Raw genomic sequence first — 6,174 nt, forward strand, 5'->3', positions numbered from 1 at the left:
GGATTTTGAGCCTACAAAATGGTGCAAAAAGGATTGATTGCTTACCAATTTCAGAAAACATTTCTTCCAATTTGATTGACGAATGAGAACTAGTTCGATTTGTAGGTATTTTCTAATAGTCCCGTACCATCCAATATAGGACAGGTTCGATTTTGGAGGTAAGGTACTAGTGCTGAACTAGAATTTTGGTTCACTAGTAGTGATTTTCCCTGCAGGGGTAGTACCTTTCCTATACCACAACGATACCCACTTCCATCTCTTTCAATAAGAAAAAAATATTGCTAGATTTTGTTCTATCCTACATGACAGTTCCTGGCCAGCGGTCGATTTCTCGACCACTAAAGTTTACATCCATGAAACAGTAAAAATTATTGCAATATCGATATGTTACTTTTTTGATTCTCTTAATTTCATCTTTTCTCTTCACAATAAATTAGTAACAATTATTTGTTTTTTTGTTTTTCATTATTTTTTCATCTGCACAAAAAACACGTAAAAATAGTGATAATTTCATTCTTTTACAAAAATCTGCCCTGAACCTTTTTTTCTTAAAAAATTATGCTCTAGAAATTAACTAAATTCCAAATTTAAAACTTGTGAAAACTGATCAATAAAATTATATTTAGTTTCTGAGATATTGGAGTCCGAAGTTGGTGGTCGAAAAATCGACCAGCTGCCGAAAATGGGTTAAGCGAAATGAGTGAGAGATTTCCAAATATCACATCACACTGTGCCAGTGTCGCGGCTTTCATTATTGCCATCAGTTCAGCCTGAAAGACACTACAGTAGTCGGGGAGCCGAAAACTGAAGGAGATCCCCACATGCTCGGAGAATGCACCTCCACCCACCCTGCTCTCGAGCTTTGAACCATCTGTGTATACATGAACTACGACTATACCAGTCAATAATATTGGTCAGTTCTTGCATGCGGCTGTGAGTGCTAAACTTCTAAAAGAGAATCGCGTCTAACAGTATTCAGGCGAAAAGTGTTTGCTGCGAAGGGTGTTTGGTCCGCTACGATTGCAAGGTGATACTGCGACTACCGGATAAGGTATAATGAAGAATTGCTGCAGCTTGGTAATGGCGAGGACATCGTGAAATACTTCAAGTCTCAAAGACTGCGATAATTGGGTGATATGACGCTCATGAGAGATGATCTCCCTCAGTAATCAATCATGTCATACAACCCCGTAGCGCCTAAAGCGCGAGGACGTCCAAGACTAAAGGTGTCAATGACTTCTAATGTGTGTTCTGGAGGACACTGGGTGTTAGAAAGTGGAGAACTGCTACTGAGGATCGAGAGGTGTGGAAACGAACGAGGACGAGGAAAACTCAATCCGAGCTGTAAAGCTGGCCGATGATGATCTGTTAGAGGTATATGTATGGCTAAAATATAATTAATGTAATATATATTATACTTAGTCCTGCTATAACTTCTGTTACAAGTTAAGTTCGTTATAGAAATGAAATTATAATACTTCTTTTAAATTTAATCATGCAAATGTTAAAAAAAAGTTTAATTTTCATTCGAAATAGTCACCATTTGCTTTTACAAAAGCCTTCAAACGATTATTGGCGTCGCTGTTCGAACCGAAAATTGTTTGTCTCCCAATTTCTGTGAGGTCTTCGACAGGTTATTTCTCCGATTCTGAACACAAACTGTAGTCCAATAGATTCAGATCTAGACTTCCAGACGGCCATTATTCTGCGGCTATGATGCCAGAAATACTGTTTTTAGCCACTGCTGGGTGGTTTTTGCTTATGGAGCGGAATGTTGCTGGAAGATCCAACGCTCACCATTGAAGAAAATGCTGCTCAATTGCTTGTGGTTTTTCTTTGTTAGGCTCGGGACTTTTCAGGCCATGTGTTATAGGTGCATACAAGTAAATTGCATTTATTATATCTGATTAGCTACAGGCCGCTTGAAAGACTGCATTTCGCATGCAAACAAACAAATAAGCACAGAGAGAACATTTCTCTACAAGCCGCATAAACAATATTGTACAGCAAATATAAAATTATCTTATTACAAATTAAACATACCAATTCTTATAACGCTTGCGTACACACAACAAAGCCAACCGGTGGACCGCCAACTACCAATCGATTGGTGCGTTATGTCTGTCTGTCCTACCCATTTGGCTGTCCGCCCGTTATTGCCTCACGCGAGCGGCTAAATAGATTATGCCAATTGATCGGAATCACTTCATAAATTTACGCAAAAACGCAAAACAGCAACACTGGCTGCGGGGCAAAAGCGCATGAGCGCAATCACAACAGCCACGCAACTGGGTGAGCAGGCGAGCGAGCAGCGGAAAGTGTGGAAATAAAAGTGCGATTACGTGTAGGCGGAAGAGGCCACAGTAAGGAACGAATATTTGTGGTTTTTATTGGAGATATCGATTTTGATTTTTCTTTTAAGTTTTTTAATTTTTTTTGTTTTGTATTTTTCTTTTTTTTGTATTTTTCTTTTTTTCATTTTGTTTGCCCGTCTTCAGTTACTTCGCGCCGTTTAATATCTTAAATGGCTTGCCAGCAATTACAAATAAAACAACAATCATTCGCTAGCCTTAGGCGTTTACGGGGAGTAGACGGCTTCACGCGCCCACCGACGAATACGCGCATATCTGCTGCGGCCACAAAACAGCAAAGCGCAAACAATAAGCGTTGTCTTGCAGACGGAATTGACGCGGCACGTAGGTAGGTAGAGGTGGCGGTGGCAGAGGCGGTGGAGCTCCAGAGGCTGGCAGGCAGATACACTGCGCTGCATTGACATTGCAACTTGCCTTGATGGCCCGGGCGAGGAGCACTGAACGCGTGTGATCGCATCAAATGAATGAATTGAATTCATGCAGCAAAAACAATTTATTGTAATATCAGCTAACATGCCACAAAATGCATGCGCAGCGCTCGCATCCTCCCACTGCGTGGCGTGGTGGAGTTTGCATGAGGCACTCAGTGCTGCTGCCGTCATGTGTTCATTCACTCATTTCCGCCTGCGAGCGTAAATAAATTTTGCACTTAAGTAGGTAGGTAGATAATGCGCGCCACAAGCCTGCACACTGGGCTCTTTGCTGTGTGCAACTTGCTCAGCCTTCATATACTTGTAAGGCCAATTTATTTTACATGAAGATTTGTTGGCGTTTTTTGTTTTTTTTTGTAACTTCTCTTGCGTGCAAAAATCGATCAGCGGTATATGGAAATGAATACCAAAAAACAAAAAACAAAAAAAACACAAAATGCTGTTAAATTTCGCGCTTTCGGCCAGACGTTGCAACACCCTCGCTTCGCTCAGCGGCTGTTTATATGTATGCATGCCTACATTTAGCTGCGTATGCATGTATGTGTGCACATGCAGCTTCGGTGATGCACGACGTGCGGTACTCACTTAGAATTTTCGCCGCCAAACGAGTTAATTCGTTGCGGAATCCGTTTATGCAACATCGTTTGCAACAGTCTTTCTCATTGTTTCAAGTTGTTGTTAACTTTTCATTTAGCTTTGTTTGTTACTTACTTTTTTTTGAAATTTATTTTTTTTCCACTTTAGTTTTTATGCCACTATTTTATGCCGCTTGTCGGCGAGCGTGCGAAATTCGTTTGAATATGCAAATACTTTGGTGCTGGGTGTTGTGCCTGTGTTGCATTCAACCGTCCGTAAGTACGGCCATCTCTACTCCACTCCCTTCAACTCTCCACTCTGCACTCTACACTTCTTTCTGCCCGATGCTGATGCGATTAATTTATGATATTCAAATGAATTTCTGTATTTGGCAACATTTAGCCTTTTGAAATCGATCGCTGCGGATCGCATTACCAATTTGCCTAATGGCATTCCACGCCATCGCTTAACAAGAAAACAGTCAAAATACGCATTTATCGTTTCTTAATTTGAGCATTCAAAGTTATTTATGGCTTGGAGTTGGTGGTGTACCTCTGAAATGCTTAACATATTGAAAGAGGCCTCAGATAAGAGATTTTCAAAGAAACCTCCATATTATTTCAGTTCAGTTACATTTTAGTTACAGTTCAGAAATTAGCTAAAAAATTGGTAAATACCTTAAATAGTAATATAAATCATCATCATCATTATCACTAGCACTACAGGCTTGTGCAGACTATTGCTTCCTTTACTACGGTTATCCGCTCCGATCGATCCTTTACTATACCAGTTTATGATCCTCACTTTCCGCAGATCGGCAGCGTTTATTTGGTTTCGCTCGACTTCACCGTCCAATTGATTGTCTATGGCACGCTATTCTGGCAGCTCTCCATTTGGGTGTTCTGTAGACGTGCACCAGCCATCTGATTCGCTGACTTTTTACAAAGCGTATTGGGCTTCCATTAAGTTTCAATGCGTCGAGCTCGTGGTTGTATCTTCTCCAGTATATTCCGTCACCGGAAGGGCCATTTATTGTTGGCAGTATGTTTTTTTTTTCAAACCTCTGTATGTGGTCGATGTCTGTTGTTTCAAGTCGATGTCTGTTGTTTCAAGTACCCAAAGTAAAGTAATATACATCCGGTGGAAAAAAACGACGCCCCCACAACTATTTTTTGTGGATGGCATTATGCATTTGCTTCCATTCAAAACATATTTTTTACATGGAGAAAAGTTAAAAACCGTAAGGAAAAACAATCCCCAAAATCAATGCGATTATTGTAACTCTTCAAAAGTTTACCCTGTTAAAAAATTTTCTAAAAATTTTAATTTAAAGTTGGAAACTTTGCTCAAAAATGTATGATTTTTTTAATTTTCCTACAAAGTTAGGAGCTTTTAGTCACATAGCTTTTGTTAAAGTATAAACGAGCTATGGAAAAATATTCCTCGTTCTCTACGCCGCCGAGAAAATCGAATTTCGGCGAGCTCTAAAAAGCAAGTGGTACGACGAGGAATATCAAGTTGCCATGGAAGGAGAGGATGCTGCTTATAGGGCCACGCCGCGATCGGGCACAACGCGAGCCAGGTGCGATCGCTACCGGGAGCTGAAAAAGGAAAGGAGACGCATTATCAGAATGAAGAAACGAGGAGCCGAAATACGTGAGTGCGAGGAGCTTGAGATGCTGGCCAATAGGACAAATTCCCGAAAATTCTACCAGAAAGTTCGGCAGCTTACAGAAGGTTTGAAGACCGGGGCGTTTTCCTGTGAAAACAAAGACGCCGATCTGGTGACTGACATCCCGTTTGTTCTGCCTCTCCCAAACTTGATAAAGAAGCAAAGCAAATGGGTCTGCAGGTGAACGAGGACAAAACGAAGTACCTCCTGTCTTCAAACAAACATTTGACAAAGAAGAAGAGGTGAGTACATAAACTGACGGCCACCAACCAACCAATAATATTCATTAAGGAGGGAAATATTATGTATTTAATAGGTGAAGCTGTAAGGCTGCAAGTCTTGCAAGCTACTACGCCGATATAGCAGTATTCATTCGAGTTTCCTCTTCGCAGACACCATCCCGCAAAAAAAAAACTGTTGAATTTGTAAGCGGACTCTGCCTGAATAGTGAATCTCCATATAGAGTCCAGGCTTTGGAATGATTTACAATTTTTCCAGATTTTCGCAAAAAAAAAAAATAAACAAAAAATTAAAAGTAATTCAACGACTTCTTGCTTGTCAAAAGCGGTCCAAAAAATCAGTTGTGCAATCTCAACCAACTTTTCATCTCCTCGCATTCGTTCCGTCAATAATCTTGAATGGCATCTTCCGTTAGCGCTGCTACTCTTCAATGAACTTCGTGTGAATTTTGTTGGTTTGCCGACTGAAGAGTCGAATTGAGCGATCGTCAGTTGTCAGGTGACAAAACTTGATTGTTTTTATACGGTCTTAGCCTGACAATACTGCGACACATACAACAATAGTACCAAAAATAACAAATATTGCACCCACAGAGAAAAAAAGTACTCATGATTTTGACATAACAAAAGGATTTACGTCAACGCACGTGCAATAAATGCTACAAAGTCAATCCACAATGACAAGAACAAAAAGAGAGAAATAAAGTGCGTGAAAAACCGAAAACCGTCGCGTTTAACAGTAAGTGAACAGCTCAATCGATTTTTATATGGTTCGGTGATTTTGACACTTCAATTGCATTGTTTCGAAATAAAGCGCTGGACGGTTCTGTGGATACCTAAACCTGCACACATACCGACATACATACTCAAGCGAATGAATGCAC

Source organism: Anastrepha obliqua, chromosome 2, assembly GCF_027943255.1.
Source record: "Anastrepha obliqua isolate idAnaObli1 chromosome 2, idAnaObli1_1.0, whole genome shotgun sequence".
NCBI classification, from domain to species: Eukaryota; Metazoa; Arthropoda; class Insecta; order Diptera; family Tephritidae; genus Anastrepha; species Anastrepha obliqua.